At 39.6% G+C, this 25,583-nt stretch overlaps 1 pseudogene; it reads left to right on the forward strand.

Annotated features, from left to right (window-relative positions):
• The first annotated feature begins 10,869 nt into the window (after window positions 1-10,869).
• Window positions 10,870-21,326, forward strand: LOC131219984 (ent-kaurene synthase TSP4, chloroplastic-like; annotated as a pseudogene).
• Window positions 21,327-25,583: the final 4,257 nt, after the last annotated feature.

Genomic DNA, 25,583 nt, shown 5'->3' on the forward strand with positions numbered 1-25,583 from the left:
CCAGGTTATAGTCATTGTATCCTGGAGGTCGTTTGCTCTGGAAATATGTTGCACTTGGGCCACTGTCCAAGGGGAGCAAATTAGATTTCAAGCCGAGTGACTCACGTCACTCCTCGACTCAACACTATAAGTCATCTATCTCAAATTTTATTTTATTTTTGGTTCACGATTTTTAAATAGTTTATTTGATTTAACCAAATATTCCAACATAATATATATGAGGTCTGGGACCTTACTCAGGAAGCAGATTGCATGTTGAGTAATTCATTACACTTAGAGTATTAAGTAAACTCTATCGGCCCACCATGATTTATATATTTTATCCACTCTATCCATCCATTTTACCATATAATTTTAGGGCTGGATCCAAAAAAATAAAAGCATATCCAAATCTCAAGTGAACCACACCACAAGAAACAATGTGAATTGAACGTCTACCATTATAAAATTCTCAGGGGCCATGAAAGTTTTGGATCAAGCTGATATTTGTCCTTTCCCTTCATCTTTATCGGTGTGATCTTATGAACAAGTTGGATGACAAATAAACGTCACTGTGGGCCCTAAGAATGTTTCGATGGTAGAAATCATTACTCCCACTATTTCTTGTGGTAGGGTCCACTTGAGCTTTGGTTATGCTTTAATTTTGGGCTTAACCCATAAAATGAGCTAGAAAAATGGATGGACGGCATGGATAAACTAATAGGGATTTTAACAATACTAGTCTTATGGTATCAACCAAAGCTATAATTTTTGACCTGTCAAATATATTCCTTGGTTGGCCTTCTCATCAGTTTTTGGAGAATTAGTGAATGAAAATGCCCCTGCTTTATAATGCGGTGGCCATATGGAGCTTCTATTTCTTATTTCTTTACTATTTTTTTGTAACGTCTTAGAAAAACCCGTACAAAGACCCAAGTACTACCTCAGGCAGAAATTACCCAAGACTAAAACCTTTAGAAATTAGGTTAATGTTAGCAAGTGTTAAACTAGAGTGCTTGTGAAATTAGCACTAATCACTTTAAATATGATCTACAAGACCTAAAACGTGCAGAATCATTGACGCTACATTACCCTGAAATTTAGAATCCATCCCTAAACCCGGTTGCTCTTAGGAGCATCTTGAAACTTCGTATCGGACCTGGACCGCACGTCGAAAGTTCAATTATCCCAAAACTATACGGATATGACTGCATTACTGGACTTGACAACCCCCTCGAAAATTAAGTCTTAATTGTGTCTAGAAATGCACAATTTGAGCCTGGAGCAAAGTGTGTGAGAAACGTGAAAATATTTAGAAATAAAAATCTAAATTTAAGTAATCTGATTCGTGTCACTTGTGGGCCAAATATAAGGATTCAGACCATCAGAATCTGACCCAAATACACCCTCAGATCAGGAGAAATATCCCACACATGTCGATGTACTTGTGGCCTTGATCGAGTGACCGTGACCGTTGAACTAAAACTGGTCCGCCATGGCTGATCTGTAAATCCGATCGGAACGAAAACTCAGCCTGACCTAAATCCATGGTCAAGGAGCTTAAGTCCGACCGCATGTGAAAAATGGGCCACCAGAAGTGCTCCATTGGAATGGAACAATCCGTATTTGGATATAACCTAAGTATACCTTGGCCTTGGGGCCATTTCCATCAGTCCTGGCCCTATATAAGGACCTTAAACCCTCTCTCTCTCTCTCACCCCATACGAATTTAAGAAACCCCAGGGGAGAGAGGAGAGAAAAGAGAAGGGAAAAGAGAGAAAGTGAGAGTGAGAGTTGGAGATTCTTCCTGGGATTCGATCTCACTATTCCACGCACTCAACCACCACTCCTGTATCGCTATACAGGCGATTCCGATTCCGTTCTTAGGTAAGAAAAACTAACCCTAATCTGTTTTAGGGAGGGTTTTAGATAGTGTAAGTTATGAAATAGCTAACCTAATTTATGTTATAGGTTCCTAATCTGTCGTAGACAAAGACTTAGTTTTAAAACTGAGTTTGTTACGAGTCTACCGGCGAAAGGTGCAGACTATAAACATATAGGTTATGGTTTTCAAGGCTTTCAATGTCGGTTAATGGTTTATTACTGATGTGGGTGCTATTTCACATGCCAAATGCGATGTTTGTTTCGCATTTCAGATATATATGAACTATATTGACTATAGTGTATTTTAGGTATTTATTGAAATGATTGAATGCGTGTAGAATTAGGATTCGTGTTTGCCATGATTATCTGTCATGGATAGGGGATAGTTGCATTTGTAACAACTCCTTGGCGAAAGGATCCATCCAAATACATGTTATGATCGATGTATGTCATGTATGTTGAAGGGTATAGTTTAAGTGTTTGTTGAAATGACTGAATGAATATGAAATCATGATTTGTGCCACCGTGGCTATGGGATGTAAGTGCATGATGATGCTGTATGTGACAACTCCTTGTCGGAAGGATTTGTCCAAGTATATGTTAAAAAAATCAACATATGTCATGTATGTCGATAGGTGTAGTATAAGTGTTTGATAAATTGTCTATATGAGAAAATAATTGATGAATTGTATTGTATATGGTCGTTAAGTTCTCAACTACCTTAACTATATGTATAAATCCCTCTATGTACCTTATATTATATTATCTGATTACTTATGAAATACATATGTGTGAATTCATGTTTATATTGTATTTTATAAAATGTTTAAATGGTTGTAGGATTTGAATTACTTACTGCTTAATTATCTCACATGAACTCTTATTGGTACTGAGTGTGGTTGGGACTATGAAATAGTCTAGGCAATCGGTAACAGGTTCTGATTTGGTGGCTGAGGTTGTTTTCGCCTACAGGACGTGTTCGATGAGCCCGAGCTGTACTTCGGTTGTCGACAGTGGTTAGGCCACACGGAGTGATCGTGCATTTCATGTCGATCAATTCGATGTGCGCTCGTACTAGTCAAGCTCGTTAAGTAACTCAATTGACCCGATGTATGTTCACCATATATGAACGCTACTGCTTGAATCTAGGGTACCAAACTCACCAATGAAAATCCCTTTAAACCTTGGTACCTTGATCCGCTAAGACTCGTGAGCCAGGCATGGTGGTATGGGACACCGTGGTCGAGCTGTCGGCCTACGCTGGGGTGACGAGTCTCCCCGAAGTATCCAGTGAGCAATACAGTCTCGTGAGCCGAATAAGGTGGTATGGGACACTGTATTCGAGCTGTCAGCTTACACTGATAAGGTGACGAGCCCTTTGTAGTGACCTTAAGCGTACGCTAGGACTGCGTAGAGACGACGAGCCCTTACATAGCAACAAGAGTACACTAGGCCCGCACTTATAAGATGACGAACCCTTTGCAGTGACCTAGAACCGTATCTTCGTATGAGATTTACTGGGACTGACGACCCTAGAATGGATCATTGTTTGCGAATTGATATAAGGGAGGTACCCTAGCTTCCCAATTCTTCTGTATGAAAAGGACTAATAACAACTTGGTAATCATATTCATGCACCACATTGCATGTGCCGTTTGGCGATGTGTAGAGAGCACGAGGAAGTGACTGACATGCACGACCATTGGATGAAGATCGCTAAGGGAGTGCAGGCGAGGGCATGCATCATTTATTCATACCATTCTTGCATTAATCAGAGTACTTAGAGATGTTCAATTATATTGCTTTATCATTACTGCTTGATTGAATTGAGAACATATTAACCTTTGCTTTATTGTTCCACTGAGTTGATCACTCACTCCTACGTTACGGGATGGTGTTTTAAACACCAACCAGACCCTGTTGTAGGTTCAGATGATGGTGTAGCCTATGAGGCGGAGCCGGAGTTTGAGGATGATGAGGAGGCATTCTCATATATGCAGTATTCAGGCGGGTTCTCGTAGACCGTTTTGAATCGATGGGGGCTTCAGGGTTATACCTGTAGTGGACTGTTACATTTTTGATATTTTGTATTTTGAAACAATACATGTAATTATTGACCTGGCAATGCATACATACTTTGGGGACCGAAACTAGTCTATCAAGTTATACATATTTATTTTAGTCTTCTGCTTGCGTATTACAACTGTCCCTGGATTATGTTTTGCTGATTTGGCTTAATCTTATTCATGTTTTATGCACTAATATAGACAACATTTAATCATCATTAAATATGTTGCATAAGTGATGCGTTAGAACTCGGGAGTTGGACTTTTACTCGACTCCCGATTTTTAGGGCGTTACATTTTTCATGTGGCTTCCTCTTCTTTTTCAAACATGTCTTCTAAGGACCCACCACCCTCCTTTCGACTACATTTTCCAACATACATTCACCACCATCAAATTAACTGACGTATGGGCACCCCAACAACTTCTAAAGCTCTAAAAAAGTATTGTTTTTGCTCTAACGACCGCATTTCTTAGAGATAAAAGCCACTGATCTATGAATTTTTTATTTTATTTTTTGTAAAATAGCATTTTCTATGAGATGGAAACCATTTTTTATTATGGATAGAGAGGGATGGCCATGGTTATTGTTGTTGTGGGGAGAAGTGATTGTCGGAAGGGATTTGAGATAGATAAGAATGATTTTGGTTGTCATATGGAAGACAATGAATGAGATAAAATTTAGATTTTGTAATATATTGCCTTAGTTGAAGTGGTTGTCATGTGTTAAGGGTTTGAGTTGTCTGTGTTAAGGGTATAAGTTGTCATGTGTTAAGGATTTGGATCTGGGTTATCGTGTAATAAGAGTCTCGGTTGTCATGTGTTAAGACCATAGGTTATTATGTGTTAAGGGTTTGGGTCGCGGTTGTCATGTGTTAAGGGTGCAGGTTGTCATGTGTTAATAATCTAGGTTATCATGTGTTAAGGGCTCGGGTCATGGTTGTCATGTGTCAAAGTGTAATGCCCCGGATTTTGGGGGTCGAGTAGATACTCGACTCCCGATATCCCGGGTGCCACTTATGCTTTGCAGAACCGGAATTTTATAATTCATTTCACCTGGCATTTGAGCATTTAAGGAATTAAAATGGATCATGCAACATACACTAAAATGATTGTAACTTAAACTCAGAATACGACTAACAAGAATGTATATATCCAGTGTACAGGACCGTATCCCAGCAAAATATATATGGTTCCAAAATATAAAATGTCTCGGCCCTAAAGTCTCATCACTAGCCCCAAGGCAATCTATAATTGCCCACCTAGGAGCTGAAAATATGAGAGCTCCTCCTCCGACGCATCAAACTCCATAGTACCGGCATCTAAAAAAAGTGTCTGGTTGGTGTTTTAAAACACCGTCCCAGAGTGGGAGTGAGTGATCAACTCAGTGAGTTCCATTAGTAATAAGTTACACATGTTATCAATTCCATAGACGCAATTAATAAAAAACATCAACACACATAATTCCTAACTACTCTTGTTGATGCATATGCATGTTATTATGATATGATACATGCCCTCACCATCCAACACTCCCTCGAGCGACACCATCTTACGTTCGCAATGCCCAACACTCCCTCAATGCGACCTCGACTGTCGAGTCGCCATCCTAACTAATGTAATGCTATGAATATTCATGTTAGCCGAGTTTTTAATTAGTTCGTTCATCTAGCAAGATTAGGGAAGCTGAAACACTTCTATTTAATCAATGGCCTTATTCAGATCACTTGGTCAAAGGCGGCCGTAGCAGCTTTGAGCCTGTGATCCACGATCCAAATTTAGGTATCATCCATCTATCTCACAAATTTATAATTCCAAAAGTAAGACATGATACCTAAAGGTTTGATGATTAACTTGGTATAGGTCATCGCTCAAACACCGAGCATGACCACTCAGTTCCGAAGCACGTGCTTGTCACATAACCAAATCACCATAGGGAAGGGCTCGCCACCCAATTCCACTCATGCTCAGGTCATTCGAACGGTACTCTGGCACGGAACCATCGGCCTAGTAATTTGACGGGAGCTATTCGAAGAAGGACCTGTCACCTCCTTTGCTCGCTGGTCACTACGGAGAGGCTCATCTCCCCAGCGTAAGCCGACAGCTCGGACACATTATCCTATTCAAATTGTAAGGGAGTTCTAAGCAAGCATGTAAGGGTTTCAATTCACTTAATATTGTAAGAGTAACATATATTATTCCTAATTGCAGACATCTGAACATGTATATAAGTAATTATGCAGTCAATTATCTCAATTCATTTGCATGGAAGGCATACAACACATTTTTCCCCAAATTACCACAGGTTTGGGGATGAGCTATGCTCAAATTTCTCATAGTGGAAAGGAAATTAAACAAGGTAAACATTAGATGGCTTGGAGCTAAAATATTTCCCCTCTAGTCAAGTTTAATCAAATTAAAACGAACGTCTACTATTATTTTCCTTGGAAAACAACACGCACAGGAAAATTCTCATAAAAATTCATTAATCGCAGCCTAGGTTTTGTAAATAGCCACCTAAGGATAATGGTCCGCACCTAGAATGGTTTGACGGCTTGTAGAGCCGCTCCCAAGGTGTCAGTCCCGCGAATTGGAATGTTGGAGCCCTATGCCAATAGGATTTGCATGTTAGGATACATGCAATGGGCCTAATGCACTAAAAATTGAAAGAGGATTGGAAGGATACCTTCCGGTTGCTGGCGGAGTGCTCCCGCGGCGATGGGGTTTCAAGCTCCGACGCGGGACTGAAGCAGGGGAGGAAATTTCTCAACTTCCAGCCTCCTTGAGCTCTTCTTTAGCCTCCACTCCCTCTCTACTCTCTCCTCTCTCTCTCCCCACTTGCAAGAAATTCGTATGGAAGTGTGGGAGAGAGATTTAAGGGCTTATATAGTCTAGAAATTAGTCCAGTTGGCTCTAGGGAGACTTACTCTAATGTATATACCCCTAGTAGGTGGATTCTTAGTTTCTGGGGCTATCCCAGTGGTGCCCTGGCTCATTTCCTCATAGAGCAGATGCCCCATGGTCAGATGAAGAGTTGTTCCAAGTTTGGTGGCAAACGGATGAGTCGATTGGCCAAGGGGGCTTGATTTGCGATCAACGGTCACCGATGTTCGATCAGGGCCCTAACTATACGGATATGAGCAGGGAAATATCCCTAACTCATGGCCTGAGTTTGATTGCAATTTAACGGTTGGAAAGCCGCAACTTCGCGAAAGAGCGAAAGGTCTATTTCACTTGAGTTTTCAAATTTCAGCATAAGAGATTCGCGCGTTTCAAACACTTGGCTTCTGGCCCAAGTTGAGTAATTTTAGGCACTTTCTTGGTTCGCCACCGACGATGGACGTTAAGCCTAATAAGACGAACATTATTCTATAATTTCAAAACTAGTGGGCAGTCTAGAGCTTGTTCGGACAATCGGGGCATTTTTCAAATGCATTTGGTAAAGAGATTTCTTGGGCGTAGTTGTTAGGGTCTGGATTAATTAAGTTCATAGTGAGGCCTATTCAAAATTAGTGACAATGGTGATTCGGTCATAATTACCCTAAGTCGTTGTTTATTAGGCTAAATGAGTAAATATGTTGAGTTGGTCCGTTAGTTAAAATCCAGGTTATAGCCGGCTCGGCTTTGGGTAGATCTTTGATTTAGTTATGGTTATCTTGATTAGTCGGTGATAGGTTGGTTAGATTTGAGCCATAGATGAATAATTTACAAGGCTAGACTTGAGGTTTAAGTGATCAGGTAGATTCATTGGCTTCATACGGTTGGTTAATCGAATTTGTGTGATTCTTTACTGGTATCACCTACATATAGGCTCACCTCGAGCGTCAAGGGCCAGTAAGTGATGATGTGGGCGAGTTATATAAAAAATTAAAGATTTTTGGCAATCCAAAAATTCAGGATGTTACACAAAGGTCTAAGTTATCATATGTTATGAGTCGAGGTTGTCATGTGTTAAGGATCGAGGTTGTCACACAGTAACCTAGACCCTTAACACATGATAGCCTCGACCCTTAACATATGAAAACCTCTACCCTTACAACCTCTACCCTTAATACATGATAACCTCGACCCTTAACACATGACAACCTCGACCCTTAATGCATGATAACTTCAACCCTTAACACATGATAACTTCGACCCTAACAACGTCAACCCTTAATGCATGACAACCACAACCCCGCCCTTAACACTACAAGGACATCGTCTTTGAGGCCCACTATTGACTACGTGTTAAGGGTTGAGATTGTCATTCGTTAAGGGTCTAGGTTGGTTGTGCGACCCACCATAAGATATATATCAAAGATCTCCTCCGTCCATTGGATTCAGAATTTAATTTAATGTCAGAGGCCAAAGAATAAGTTACATCCAAAAATTTTGTGGCCCTCAAGAAGTTTTCAATGGTAGGTTTTCAATCTCACAATTTTCTGTGGCCAAAGAATGAGTTACATCCAGAGATAAGGTGGACCTCATCACAATAAAATAGTTAGGAGTGAACAGCCACTAGCCACTATTATCAGTTGTTGTGTCCATCGTGATGTATATAATTTATCCATGTAATCTATATATCTTAACAAAATAATTTAGAGCATGAGCCCCAAAAGGAGGTAGACCAAAAGCTTATATGGACTACATCACAAGAAACAATGGTGATTGAACTCCTCTCGTCAAAAACTTCTTAAATGGACTACACCACAAGAAAACTTCTAAGGGCATTCGTACACCGTCCGTGGGGTCTACCATCTCATATGTGTGGAATCCACTCCATCCATTAACCTCACAATTTCATGGAAGGCAATGATTGGAAGCATTATCAACATCTGCCAGTCACATGGACCACATCACAAGAAAATAGTTCGTATCAAACGGACATTGTTATAGGTTACCAGGTTTTGTGGGCCACACAGATATCATGTCAGTAATAAGTTAGTATCTTCCCATATAAATAGAGGGCTAAAAAAAAATGAACAAATTGGACGTAGGTTTCAGTAGGCCCAATAACAAATTTCATCCACATCACTTCCTCAGGATTAGATGCTACGTAACTTCTTCTTCACTTAAAATTCGTACAACTACTGATGCAAGGACAGGGGCAATTTAGTCTGAAAAACTTTTAAAAACATGTCAGTGAGCTACCATCGGAATATTTTAAACTTCTCTTCCTTTTCAGGATTTTAACTATACCACAAGGCTAGTACCATCAAAATCCCAACTACATAAATTAATGGTGGGCCCAACAGAGTTTGGTGGTATAATAAAGTAACTCATTACACAATCTGATTTCCCTTACTCACACCTTAATGCTAGAACGACTCACAAGAGTTTCAACCCAAGGTCACAGGGAGTACCCATTATGGTGAAATCCCATTCTGGCGTGACTGCATGGGTGTGTGCTAGGTGCAAGTGCGTCTCTCTCTCTCTCTCTCTCTCTCTCTCTCTCTCTCTCTCTCTCTATATATATATATATATATATATATATATATATATATATATATATATATATGCGTGTGTGTGTGTGTGTCTGTGTTTTATTGAAGCTGCCTATCCATTTTTCTAGATAATTATAGAGCATGAGCCCAAAAATAAAAATAAAGGAGATCTTGAGTCAACCACACCACAAGAATTTGGATCAAAGTAGAAGTTGGGCCCCGGGGGTTTCATGGGGTGCTGCATCACGTGGACCGTCAGATTTTAGAGTCACATCACATATGATGAGTTTTCAAAAAGTTCACACCAGTTTTGTATGAACTGGTGCGCAGCTGAGCATTCTAATATATATATATATATATATATATATATATATATATATATATATCTCCGAATGCCAACTCGTCCGAACCTTTTTAAGAACTCATCATACATGATGAGACTCCAAAATTTGAATGGTCCACATGAAGCAGCACCTTATGAAACCCCTTGGTCCCAATTTTTACTTTGATCCAAAACTTTGGCGGGCCATGAAAAATGAAAACAGTTTCCTCCCTTGATTTGCATTTCTCTTTGCTATGGCCCACTAGAATTTTAGATCAGGGTGAAAATTTGTCCCTTGGAGTTTCATGTGATTCCCTATCACATGGACCGTTCAAATTAGACTCTCATGACACATATGCAAAGGTGCGCACATGCATAGGTGCACAGGTGAGCATGACTCTACACACACACACAGACCTCATGGTGAGCTTCACATGAGATCAAGCTCTATGGGCCCCACCATGATGTATGACCAACATCCATCCCATCAATCATATGCACTCTTCGATGGTGGACCATGGGCCTAAAAATCAGGCCAATTCATGACTTAGGTGGGCCACACCACAGACCACAGCTGAGAATGGATGCCCACCCATTAAAACCTTCTTGATTGTATATAGGGCCCAGTGAGATGTGGTTTAGACATCCAGTACATCCATTATGCGTGTCCCACTTGAATACAGGGGACACACAAAATTTTATAGCCCAGTGAGATGTGATCACACTAAATTTCAAGCCATTTTAAAACTCAGCTAGGCCCACCAAATGCTTTTAGATGTTTTAAACAAGATTTTCCATGGTTTAATTTCATACGAATTGACCTGAGTTCCGGATACAGTTGATTTTTTTCACATCCCATAACTTGCAGGGCACTTACCAAATGCGACATGAATGTCCATCACACATCACTGTAGGGTCCACAGACCTCGACCTCATAGAACCATTTCCCATATATTATATATATTAGCATGGTCTAATCTTGCCCAGACGAGTCTTGAGCGTTTGGAGTTTTGTTAGTGTGGCTGTATTCTTTTCCTAGTCTTGACCTGACTGATTCATAACCAAATTGAGTTTCTTGAGTCTGAACAAAATCTGTTAAGGGTCGAGTCAACTCAGATGAGCCAATTAGTGTTTTTACAAGTTTTATAACTATGCTTCTGATATATGCATGAATTGAAAATGAGTGTTATCCCAATGCAGTGTGCTAATGGGCTCGATCGACAAATCAAGGCAACATTCTCCAACATGGATGATTTGGTTTCTGGGTTTGAGCAACGAATAAAAGAGACATTCTCTAAGGTTGAGCTTTCAGTTTCTTCTTATGACACTGCTTGGGTAGCCATGGTTGCTTCTCCAAATTGCCCTCAATTTCCATGCTTTCCCCAATGCTTGAATTGGTTATTGGATAATCAACTACCTGATGGCTCATGGGGCCTTCCCGATCACGGCCTATCCTTGATTAAGGACGCTCTCTCGTGCACATTGACATGTGTACTCACACTCAAGTGATGGAAAGTTGGGGAAGAGCACATGGAAAGAGGTAATCATGTCGCGCTCCTTGTTTCATATAGTAAGATTTCAATGAGAATTTTGGAGTTCTGTCTTTCCGGGGCTCTGTTTTATTCAGTCTAATTTCGTGTCTGCGATGGATGAGAAGCAGCATTCGCCAATTGGGTTTGATATCATATTCCCTGGTATGATTGAATACGCAAAAGAATTGGGTCTGAAGCTCCCTTTCAACCAAACTGCTGTTGATGCAATGCTTCGCAAGCGAGATGTAGAATTCAAAAGGTTTATATTTCTTCTTATTACTTATTTACATTGTAGGCTCTCTTTATGTCTTGTGAATATATACAGCAGAATTCCTGGCAATTCTTTTCCAGAATCGAAACATAGCTTTTGAATTTCACGTAATCAAATTCCAAGTTGCCAAACATGACTGACAGAATCAAATTCTCTGGGAATCCTATTCTTGAAATTGAATTCTTAGGAAATTCTCAACCGGCCTCTTGTGGAAATCTACCTGCATTTGTTAGAATAAATAGGAAATACAATTGCGGAGACTTGTTCCACATCTTGAAAATTTCTACTCTCGAACCTTCGATCGATTTGGAGGTGTAGTCTTGATGGAGGGTCATTAAAAAATATAAAATAAAATAAAAATAAAAAGAAAACTTTTAGAACCTCTGATAGCTTTTAATTGCTACTCAAGCATCCAAAAACATAAAGAACATGTCTGAAGTTTTATATTTAGAACTACATTAATCTAGATCATCTGCTTGCCACAAATAGGGATTTCCTGTTTTCCTACATCGTGACTGGTCCACATCATCACTGACATTGTCAGCACTGCCACATTAAATGCAGTCTGTGATGATGTGGCCCAATCACATTGCAATAAACAGGAATTTTTCTGTTTGTGGCAAGCAGAGGATCCAGATTCTTTGGGTTCAGGTGTCACCCTCTCGATGACTTACAAGAGGGATGGGAACAGAATCCGATTACTGACGTAGAAAACTGAAAAAACCTTTATCTGAATTCAACGTATTTGCATATGGCAATTAGAGATGGATATTCTGATTCAAGTTTCATCAAATGATGAAACCATAATCTTGATTACTAGGAATTGGATTGCATGAATTACGAATACGAAATTGTAATTGACAGAGCTGAGTTAGTTTATAATTCATGGCAAATTATCATTTCTTTTTTTTTTTCTTTTTCTTTTTTTTCTTTTTTTTTTTTTTTTTGCAATGCAACAGCTTTTAACACTATGGTCATTTTTGTAATCCCAGTATACCCATTGACAGAAAACCAAGAGTTGTACATGAGAAAGAAAAGAGAGAGGAAAATCAAGTAGCAATTAGGGTTTATCAACGGGTATCAGAACTGGCAAGTACCTGATGAATCCGACCTGATTTTAATAGGGCTGCTTTCCATGTATTGGACTTGTTAGGGACTTCGGTTGGGTTCAGGTCTCACCTGGGTTCAGGTTGGATTCGTGTGATGATGGGACCCATTAGAATCAAGTTGGGTAAGATCTGTTCAAGTAGTTTTAGTAGTAGAATTATATATATTTAATATGGATTGATTAGAGGTTTCCCAAGCTGCATGTAAGAGAGCCCATTTACACCATAATTCTAAAACGTAGTGAGACAACTTAAAACTTGGGCCGAGTCAACTCGACTCAACATGATTGTGAGCCAAGTCTTTTGGGAACACACTGAGAAGCTTGACTCATGTTGGACTCAAGTTTCTTGTTTTTCTTTTTTCAAAATAAAGAGTGGGTGGAGAGACGAACAAGCAACATCTTACAAAGGTTGGAGACGCACTGCCGGTGAGCTACAAGATGGATTTTTGGGTATTTTATATGTAGTACTTTCAAATATGTTGGATATTGCACACAAGCTGAATAATTCTAAACTATTAAAATACCGAGTCGACTCATTCAAATCTTCAAGTTGACTCGACCCGGCTAGATCTTGAGTCGTGTTTTCAAGTTTTTGAACCACGAATTACACACCATGTATGCGCCAAAGTGGCACAAATGTATGTAATCTAATCCATTCATCTGGAAGGCCCAACCATGTAAATGCTCTTTAAGTGTCCCGAACCCAACTTGAAACCTTGATCCAAAGACCCTGATTGGTACCCAAACCCGATTCGATCCTAGTCCAGGTCCAGGTCTTCAAGATCTAGACACACCCAAAAGGACCTGTTAGCCCGGGTACAGGTACTATAGTCTATAGGACCTGACCTGAACTTAACCCGTTGACAGCCCTACCAGCAATAATCAGAATGTGTGCCTTTTTTTTTTCTTTCTTTCTAATCAATAATTTAAAGAAGGGGAATGCTAACATAATCACCTTAAAGGGAAGCTCTTAATTGACATGCGGACCGACCAATCATCCATCCAAAGCGTTCATTCATTTGTAGCACTAGGGCAGGCCATAGTGTGTTCATGTTGATTGGATGATCGTAGCCATTTGATCAATAGCATGTAAGATGGAATGTCCAGATCAAGTCGACAAACAAAATAAGTGAAATCATCATCTTGAAACATCCATTCCATACCTCCATTTTATGAATCAAAAGAATTACTCTGTTTAAATGATATTAGCTTGGCCTGTTGTGGAAAAACATGGACAGTTATAACAACAATACCTGCACTCAAGTGTTAGGATCATCCGATCGGTGTGATTTTTGCATCATGGCTTGCATCCAATGACTGATTGAATCGACTGTACAGATTATTATTGACGTCACTTCACGCAACACTTAGATCAAAATGTTCCATGTTGATATGTGTTCGACAATCAGAATGATTTGCAATATGACAATGATTTTAATAACATTGCCACTGGTATCAATGTCCAATACCAACACACAACGGAAGTACCCAACATACATAACCTTATGCTGATCTAAAATTTTAAAATCCTCAACGATGGTATTGTGGTCTCTTAGAAGCTCTTTTCTTCCTTTGGTAGATCAAAATGCTATTGTTCTCAATTGCTAACATTGGCATTCCCGTCTTTGCATACATTTCAACAGAGGCTTTAGCAGTGACTGTGAGGGAAGGAAAGCCTATCTAGCATATGTTTCAGAAGGATTGGGCATGTTACATGATTGGGAGGAGGTCATGAAGTATCAAAGGAAGAATGGGTCTTTGTTCAATTCACCATCCACAACTGCAGCCACTCTAATCCGCCTTCAAGAGGCTAAATGCCGAATGCCTTGAATACTTGCACACACTCGTAAGACAGTTCATCAATGGAGGTAAGTCTCCTGCATCAGTATTTGGTAATACGTCTGTATTTCTATACATGTATGACACATTTATAGTAGATGTACCCCTGTTTTTAATTAAGGGTGGAAAATGCTCCAATCTTCAAATGCGGATGGATTCTAATGCATTGGTTTTTAACAGTTCCCACGGCGTATCCGCTAGAAATATATACCTGCCTCTGTATGGTTGACAATCTTGAGAGATTAAGCATTGCTCGGCATTTTAGCAACGAAATAAAAAGCATCTTGGATGAAACATACAGGTAATTATTCAAATATAGATTTATATCATCATCACCACCACCATCATCATCATCTAAGCCTTATCCCAACTAATTGGGATTGACTACATGAATCCTTTTCCTCCATTCCACTCTATCAAGGGTCATAACTTCAGTTAAGCCATACATCAAAGCAACTGGGCATTGTTGCAGCATGTTGCTACTAGGGAAGCCCTAGAAAGCCCTAGCCAACCCTTGCCCATTTCTCACTGTTCCCAGATTCCGATGCAATGCATCGCTTATTGATAGTGCCTTGGCATGAGTTTGGAAATGTAATTTTGTTCGGATTGGTAAATATTTGATTCTGACTGCCGGCCTGACATAGCCTCCTCTTTTATCTGACCTTGGGACTGGCAATGCGAGCACAAAACTCCCACAGGTGCTATCTAATAGACTATTACATGGGTTGATTACAATCAAGCGTTATGTAATAGTCTACTACATAGATTTATTACAATCAATAAGTTGCAGGTATAGATTTAAATGCTAATTTCAAATCATGAACCTTTAAAAAAATGTGGGCCATGAATAGATTCTGGCTGCAGAGAGATGAAGAGATATATTTAGACATTTCCACATGTGCCATGGTATTTCAGCTTTTGCTTATGAATGGATATGACGTTTCTTCTGGTATGCCTCGGATAAACTGTTCTAGAACTTCTTTAATTCTGAGAGATGGTTATTGAATTGATTTATGGTTATCAAATCATTGAACATGCTCTTGTAGATGCATTATCTCAATTTGCTGAAGAAGATAGTTTCTTCAATTCGGTGCAAGGACATATAAAGGATACGAGTACAGTTCTAGAGCTATACAAAGCTTCGCAAATCATGATATTCCCAAATGAACTGGTTTTGGAGAAACTTAACTCCTAGTCGAGTCGTTTTCTGAAACAGGAATTGTCCTAGGGCGATATGCATGGAGATAGATTCAGCGAAGATATTCCCCAAGAGGAAAATACCAAGTATGCCTATAATAATCAAGCTCTGATTGAAAGTAGTGTTGTTTTCAACGACTCTTATTGTTCCAGATATATGATTTTTCTGATCATGGATTGGCCAATGTGTCAAAATCTCCAATTCATGGCCTAGAAATGGACTACTTAATGATGATCCAGAATCAATGAGAAAAGTTTGAGCACATGCACAGGACTTTTCAGTGAAGGAGATGATTCAGCATGATGGGTCCTACCAGATGAATGGCCTACTTTAAAGCAAGGTGGGCCAGTCGATATTATACTATTCCAACAAAAGTAAACATCATCTAATTCGTCCCCTGTGGAAGGTTATGGTGTTTGAAACTTTTATCTGTGTGTCCTTTTCAGGTGGATAATGCTCTGAAATTCCCCTTATATGTTGATTTGGAACGCTTAAACAACCGGAGAAATATCGAGCACTACAATGTAAGCGGTTTTCCGATTCTAAAAACATCATATAGGTAAGATTCTATTAGTATTTCTGAAAAGAAAATCCATTTTCGACAAGAATTCTTTGAATGTGAGGTATTGATCTAATCAGTTACCCCTCTCAGGTCTTCCAACATCAGTAACATAGATGTCCATGAATTAGCATTGGAAGATTTCAAAATCTGTCAGTGCATTCACCGTGAGGAACTTGAACTTCTTGAGAGGTATGTATGAGCCCTGCTATTGTCACTCATTCAAGCAACTGATCATACAAACAGTCAATGCATATAGCAATATTGGGCCACACTCGAACATGTGTTTACGTGCACAACTGAACCATGGACAATGCTAGTATGGACTAATGTATGGTGATTTGTTTCAAAACAAGTAGGTGGGATCAACTAAAATTTGCTAGGCAGAAGCTGACATACTGCTATTTTTCGGCCGCAGCGACTCTAATTTCTCCCAAACTATCTGACGCTCGGATGTCATGGGCCAAAAATAGTATACTTGCTACTGTCATAGACAACTTCTACGTTGTTGGTGGTTCTACAGAAGAACTAGTAAACCTTATCAAACTGGTAAAGAAGTATGTTTTCTTTTCCTTTATAAATTCCTGTTTTGAATCTGATGTAGTAGTACAAGTTGGGCTTGTTTGTGATCTAGACCGTTAATCTAATTGGACATCTTAGATGGGGGTTCCCCAAAATTTTACCCATTTTAAGATCTTAACCATCCAATCCTTGGATGAAAAATGTGTCACCAATTGTATCAGGACCCACTAAATCTACTCCACTTGATTGAAATTTTCACTGAAAAGAAAGTTGTAATGTATTGCACTGGCCCATAGGTGGGATGGAATGTCAGCAACTGATTGTTGCTCTGAACAAGTCGCAATCATATTTTCTGCACTTCACAGCATGATTAATGAAATTGGAGCAAAGGCATCCGCACGGCAGGAGCGTAGTGTCATGCACCACATAATTGAGACAGTGAGATCTAATGTCATTTATTTTTATTTTTTTCCTTAGTTCTCTGTCTGAGAGGGGGTGACCTGTGCTGTTTTTTCAATGGCAGTGGCTATCTTTTCTCAAATCTGCAATGAGAGAGGCAGAGTGGACTCGAATGAGGTTGCTGCCAACAATGGATGAATATATGATGAACAGTTATGTATCATCTGCATTAGGACCCATTGTTCTCCCGACGCTTTATTTTGTGGGGCCGAAGCTTTCAGAGAATGTTGTTGAAAATCCAGAGTACCATAATCTATTCAAGCTTATAGGCACATGTGGTCATCTTCTCAACGACATACAAAGCTTCCAGGTAGAGTTTTTCTAGCATCCCATGCTTCATGTGACCTGCATTCTAGTAATGGCATTACTAAGTTATAAGAACTATCTTTGGAAGAAGCAATATGGCTGGAAAAGCTCGAAATCATTCATGTTTTAGAAATAGGCATTGGTAATGCATTTAACTGTTGGAAAACGCTCCAGGTCTTTTTACACTGCCTATGTCAGATCGTGGGGCTTGGTTGGTTGGCCATGGGTTGATGACTAGTCCAAGTTGGATGCAACTTGTCCAAGTTAACCCAAACTCATTGAATCTGATCTAGTTCCGTGCCAAGAGTCAGCATTGAAAAATGGATGACTCGACTAAGTCATGACTCTATTAAGTATTGAATGATTCGTTCAAAGTCATGGGTTTGATGCCAACAACATTGTAAGAAGTCTACTGAACCTTATCATCTACTAGAAGGAGAAGCTTCCATGCTCAAGGGTCTCATCTGGTGGGAGCTTTGCCATGGCCAATTCCATAAACCCATTGACATGATTAAGGTTTGTGTCTAATGGGCATCTGATCAATTTTCCAATGGAGTATTTAAAAACAAACCCCAAAATTGCATTGAGAATGCCCTTTTCTTTTACACACAAACCCACCCCCCACCTGGGCACTCGAACCCATGACCTTAGTGTTGAAACGCACTCTATCTACCACTGAGCCATGGGTTGGAACCCACAACGAAAAATGCTAAACGACTATTTGGATGCCAGTTAAAAATGAGCTCATCTCATTTTAGTTAATCTTAATTAGCTATTAGAGATCACGATTGTTGGTTACCAAGATCATTTTCAATCTCCAGTAAAAATAAATATGATTTCTAATACTATGATTAACTAAAATGAGATGGACACATTTGTAAGTGGCACCCAAATAGGCCCTTAAGATGATGATGACAATTGATGCAAAACCCATTAGCAAGGATGGAGGCCTAGGCATGACCCGGGCTAGGTATCTACACCCCATGATTTCAAATACAACGGACCATCTGGTATGGCCATTAAGCTTGCATTGGGGCCACACTTAACCCAATCATCTAGCAAGAAACCACAAGTTTGGGCCTGGCCCCTAGGCCTTTAGTATCATCCCGAAGCTAGATCAAGGCGGATGGGGCTGACCACCCTTAATTGCATGGTAGCTTGTGATGTGGGTAGTGTGATGTATCCATCCTAAAACCTTAGTGACTTGATTCTGAACTCGGCTGACATAGGGATGGACGTGATGAGGTTGATCGCCATCTTCCTCAAGGGGATAATTACTCCGAATCCACGGGGCTTCTCTGGACTCCTCATAGAGATTCCTCGAATCCAAGAGGAGAGATAGAAAATAGAAAGAAATTCTAATAAATTCGAAAATAGATTAATTAATGATAAAAATGAATTTATAATCCTTTAAATAGTGATACCAAACCTAAAAAGAAGTTTAAGAATCAAACTCCCTAAAATTCGTGACTTACTATAAATAGTAAACTTACTATTTATAGACGGTCATGATTCCTACTAGACATCATGGTTTTCGGCGACAAATAGTAAGTATCCTATTTGGCCTAACCACATTATTCTCCTAAATTTTCTAAGCACTTCTCATTTTGGGCACAACTCCTAAAGCTCAAAAGATGACAAGTTATGATAGAACTAAAACTTGCTATAAATAGTAAAAACGAAATTAAAAAGGATTTTCGACTGTCAATCCGATGGAATCTAGAAAATTCAGCGTGGGCAACCCGGTATAAAGGGTTGGGTGGCTAAAGTAGCTTCTCCTACCCCAAAATCATATATGGTAAGTCGAATAACTCATTCCAGTTTGCGAGATATCACTTCCGCCTCCGATCAGGCATCCTCTGGTCCATCTTGGACATGAAAGTGTCCACGACCCACTCTACATCATCGGCCAAGTCAACTTGACTCAGCTGGGTTTTGGGGCGAGTTGTCCGGTAAATTCAGAATGTATGAGACTCTATTCACCTTTGACTCAGTTTATTTGCCTTTAACTCAATCAACTTATACTCAGTAATCAATTGTAAGATGCTTCTTTGGCAAAAAAAGGATTTGATCTCATGCCATTCCTAGAAGAAGAGACTGCTTTGACTTTAGCTATGATGAGATGGAGAAAATCTTTTAGAAGTAATTTTGCAAATCTTAAGATCCTTTGTTGAAATCACAAAGAGACTAATTACTTTCTAATTTTAACCATGATGGTTTCTTTTTATGTATGTACATATATACATGTGTATATGTGTGCATGTGTACACAAATATGAGAATGAATGTATATATATATATATATATATAGGGTAAAGGCACTATGCGCTCGACCTCACGATTAGCTCCCGTGAGGTCGAGCTGTGTGGGCCCCACCGTGATGCGTGTCGACCATCAACACCGTGCATTTGATGGGTACCCTCTAAATTATGGGTTATCCCAAATCAGCCGTATACGGAACTCAGGTGGGCCATACCATCTAAAATCATGTGAAACACCGTTAAAACATATAAAAGCACTTGGTGGGGCCCACCTGAGTTTTGAATTCTACTGAAACTTGGTCTGAACCCTCATGCAAGTGGGACACACATAATGTGGGCTGGATTTGCAAACCACATCTTTGTGGGCCCAAAAAACTGATTATGAATGTTTTAATGGTGCACGGCCCCTCCCCACTTGTATGTGGTGTGGCCCACACAAGTCACGGATTGACTTGATTTTTGAGACCTAGGCCCACGATGGAATGATGCATCTGACTGATGGGTTAGATGTTCGAAATGCATCACAGTGGAGCCCACACAGCTCGACCTCATGGGACGGACTCGTGAGGTTGAGCGCATAGTACCTTTTCCCATATATATGTGTGTGTGTGTGTGTGTGTGCACCAACTAGGTAGCATGTGGGGCCCATCATCATGTTTGTATGACATCTCGCTCATCTTGCAAGGTTGTCCCATCATGAAAATGGTATATGTGCTTAAAAAATCAAGGGATCGAACTTTCAGGTGGAGCACATCATAGAAAACCATGAACAACCGTCCAAAAAACTCCACATTCACATGGGCATCCCATTTTCATGATTGGATCGACCTGAATTTTGGGCAGCCCATTTTGACAGTGGGACAACTTTACTTGTTGAGTGGAGTGAGTCAAGTAAATACTTATCCCAGCCATCGAATCAACTATACCTGGCTGGACATCGAATCAAGCCCGAGTTTCCAGCTTCCAAACCATGAATGGATCAACATGGGACCAAAACCATTAAAATGTTATAATTAAGAAAGCGATTTAACACGAGTAGTTGGTCCATCCATCCATAATAACTGCTTGGGATGTTATTATGATTTTGTCACAGAGAGAAGCCAATGAAGGGAAAATGAATGGCGTGTCGCTGCGAATGGGAAGGGTGGAGTCACCAAGGAAGACGCTGTGAAAGAGATGAGGAGTGTCATCAACAGTAGTAGGAGAGAACTGCTGAGGTTGGTGCTGCAGACAAAGGGAAGTGTTGTTCCAAGAGCTTGCAAGGATGTGTTTTGGAAGATGAGTAGGATATTGCACCTTTTCTACATGAGGAATGATGGGTTCACTTCTCCACAGGAAATGGTTAGTGCCGTGAATAATGTCCTACATGACCCACTCAAAATCCACCATCCATTTGACAGAAAATATTAGAAACACCACATAGGAGTTGCTCAAAATGGAAGCATGGGTCTTTAATTGCTATGTTATATTCATCCATTGTAAGCCACACATGTAACTGGCCCAACTGACGCAGGGATGGACATGATGAGGTCGATCACCGTCTTCCTCAGGGGATAATTACTCCAAATCCATGGAGCTTCTCTGGACTCGTCACATAGATTCCTTGAATCCACAAGAAAAAATAGAAAATTAGAAATAAATTCTAATAAATTCGAAAATAAATTGATTGATGATAAAAACGAATTTACAATCCTTTAAATAGTGATATCAAACAGCGAAGTGTCAACTGACAGTGTTGTGTACTAACAAGCTAACTAAAAAAAACACTTAGGAAGAAGTTTCAGAATCAAACTCCAACTCAGACTCCCTAAAAACGTGACTTACTATAAATAGTAAACTTACTAATTATATATTGTCATGATTTCTACTAGACTTGATGGTTTTCAGTCAAAAATAGTGAGTTTCCAATTTGGCCTAACCATGTTATTCTCCTAATTTTTCCAAGCCCTTTTCATGTCAGGCATGACTCCTAAAGCTCAAAGGATCAAGATTTATGATTGAACTAAAACTTACTATAAATAGTAAAAACGAAATTAAAATGGACTTTCGACCATCGATCTGATAGAATCTCGCAAATACATAATGGGCAATCTAGCGTAGCGGGGTTGGTTAGATAAAGTAGCTTTGCCTACCCCAAAATGATATATTGTAGGTCAAATAACTCATTCCAGTTTACGAGATACAACTGCTTTAGGGTTCCGACTGTCCTAATCACTTCTGCCTCCGATCAGGCCTTCTCTAGTCCATCTTGGCCATGAAAGTTTCTACGACCCGCTCTACATCACCAACTTATCACAATCACCTGATAGTGGTGACTAATCAATACCAGAAAACACTGAACAATGAATATTCTTGTGTGGAGTGCAATGCACCTACGATTGCTTGCATTTGACTTTCACATGGAACCCAGATCACTAGATAATGTGTCAAGAGTGTGGGAAATCTGACCGTGCATAAGGTGTGCCCCACATGTGTGTTGAGTACGACTGTTGGTGAATGTGATACAAACAGTCCATTTTCTGCAGTGTCGGCACTTGTTAGTGATCTGGCCTTCATGGTGGGCCACTCAGATATCCCACACACTTGATCTTCCTATCTGCAGTTTAGGAATGATTTGAAGCACAGAAAACCATTAAAAATACAAACAAATAGCAAATTGTTAATTTAGACTGTCGTTGGGCACAAGATTGTTTAAAACCTAGAAAAATTTTGACTCGAGCGTGATTTTATTGTGATCAATGTAAAACTCGACCCCATTGTGACTCAGTCAAGACCCGAAAGAAAGACCTGATCCAAAAAAAAGACTCTAAAAGGAAATTAAATAATTTGACAAAATACAAAAAGGACACACACACATATATAAACCAACTCCGTAATACTTGTATGTTTACGTATTTTATGTTGAAATGTATAACCCTTTTAGTCCAATGAATTATATATTTTTTACCATTAATGCTTTGTTATTGTGCATGCACACAATGCATAACATTTTAGACGAATTTTGTTGAGAGACTCTTTTAAGGTCTCATTATTCTTGGAAAATGAAGTATAACAAATTCAACGACGTATGTTATGTAGCCTATCATTTACTATGCATGGGGTGATTGTTGGATGTATAGTGAGTCCCTACCATGGGATATATGTGGTGTGTGCATGCATACACTATTGGGGGTCACATAGAAGCAAACCCAAATTCAAACTAACAAGACGAAATTAAACAAAAGCAAAACACACATAAAACACATAAGTTTTAAGTGAAAAAAACCACCTCACAAAACAACAAACAATCCACTATGAAAGAAATATTACAAGAGATGGATGGACTTACTGATCCAAACAGCATCAAAAACCTCTTCGGAAACCCTAGCAATGCTCTTAAACCCTTAAGAACGTCTTAAAGAACCCTAACCATACCATAATCCCGATTACATTTGGTAGATATACTACCAAAATCGGAATAGGAAACAAATCACACTAACGCAGTTCTGCACACGCCTTCTATGGCATTGACACCCATCGAGGACCAGTCGATGACATCGAAGAAACTTCAATGTCATCGAGTAGCAACCTCCAAAACTGTCTAGCAATCAACTATGATTTTTCAAAATTTTCTCGATAGAATCGAGTGGTCTATCGATGACATCAATAGACTCTATTATAGACAGATTTAAGACAATAGGCAACCATCTCTACCATGTCTTCAATCTTCTCACTCCATTGCTCCTTGCCACCACCATCTCTAATCGCCTTTCATCATACATTCATTGTCGCTTCTCGTTCACACTGTCTTCATTAAGCCTTCGCCAAGCTCAGAGAAGTTGCACAGAACTTGAACTTCTCTGTAAGAACTACATTTGTAAGAATGCCAACCAGATTCACACTTGTGTAAATATTCTCTAGAGTCACGCCTCCTTCCTCAAGAACATGTCGGATAAGATGATGATGAACATCAATATGTTTACTGCGTGAGTGATAAAAAGAGTTCTTCGCCAAATTAATCACACTTTCGCTGTCACGATTAACTGGCACAGCGTCCTATTGAAGCCCAGTCTGATTTATCATCCCTCTCAACCAAACATCTTCCTTGAATGCTTCCGTCACTACCATGTACTCAACTTCAGTTATTGAAAGAGCTACTAAAGACTGAAGCTTCAACATTCAACTAATCGCTCCACCCACTAATATAAACGAGTAACCGAAAGTCGACCTCCTATTATCCACATTGCTCGCATAATCCGAATCAACATAGCTTATCAACTCGTCCTTTGACTTTTCAAACGTCAAGACATAGTCCAGTGTACCTCGAATATACCAAACTAACTATTTCACTACCTCTCAATGTTGCTTGCCAGAGTTAGCCGTGTATCTACTCACAACACCCACTACATGTGAAATATCTAGTCTCGTAGAAACCATGGCATACATCAAACCACCAACAACGCTCGAATAGAGTACAAGAGATATCACTTGCTTCTCTTCATCCGTAGTAGGGCATTGTTCAGAAGAAAGCTTAAAGCGAGCAGCATGGCATATGCTAATTGGTTTCGCCTTGTCCATATCAAACTTAACCAATAACTTCTCAAGGTATTCTGCCTATGATAACTATAACGTGCTCATTTGTCTATCTCTGTGAATATATATACATACATATATATATATATATATATATATCGAGAATCTTCTTTGCAGCCCCCAAATCTTTCATTTCAAATGTCCATGACAATTGAGCCTTCAACGTATCGATTTCAGACATGTTATGGCTAGCGATAAGCATGTCATCTGCGTACATCACCAGTACAATAAACTATCCATCATCCAATGTCTTAAAATAGACACAATAATCATATTTACTCCTGTTAAACCTCTGACTCATCATGAATGTATTAAATCTTTTGTACCATTGCCTATGCAACTGTTTCAGGACATATAACAATCTCGTCAACCTACAAACTTTATTCTCAACCCATTTTACTTCAAACCCTTCTAGTTACTTCATGTAAATCTGCTCCCCCAACTCTCCACGTAGGAAAGCAGCATTCACATCCATCTGTTCCAATTTTAGGTTGTATTGGATTACCAATGTCAATACAAATCTAATAGACACGCTTGGCTACAGGCGCGAAAATCTCGTTGAAGTCGACACCCTCCTTCTGCGCATACCATTTCATGACCAATCTTGCTTTGTATCTATCATGCTTCTTCTTGAAGATCCACTTACACTCAATCACTTTACACCCCATTGGAAGCTCCACCAGCTCCCATGTCTCATTCTTATGCAAAGAGTCTATCTCATCATGCATGGTCGTTGTCCACTTCTCATCATCAAAATCATCTAATGCTTCCTGGGAAGAAGACGGATCCCCCTCATCCATAATGAGGTAAAATACAACAATCGAGTTATCTCTGTATCTGACTAGTAATCCGCAATCTCTCAACGAATTTCTTCTAAGAGGTGGTTGCTTCACCCGCTCTTGTACCTCTGTTTACAAGTCAGTTTCAAATTATGTATCACCCCTTTCAATTTCAATGTCGATTACTGCCGATTTCTCTAGTTCCTTACTTTCATCCTTGCAGAATAAGGAATCCTCATCAAATTTGATATCGTGGCTAAGTGATTTTTCGAGTGACCTAGTCGTACAATATGTACCCCTTCACACCATCACCATAGCCCACAAAGGTAAGTTTCTTCACTCTTTGATCTAACTTATCTCTCTCAACTGACAGTAGAGGGTAAGCATCGCAACCAAAGACATGTAACCCTGAGTAGTCAACATCATGACCGTTACACACTTCTTTATGAATTTTACAATCTATCAGCTTAGACGAGGACCTATTCACCAAATAACATGCCGTA

This window comes from Magnolia sinica, chromosome 12 (assembly GCF_029962835.1).
Source record: "Magnolia sinica isolate HGM2019 chromosome 12, MsV1, whole genome shotgun sequence".
NCBI classification, from domain to species: Eukaryota; Viridiplantae; Streptophyta; class Magnoliopsida; order Magnoliales; family Magnoliaceae; genus Magnolia; species Magnolia sinica.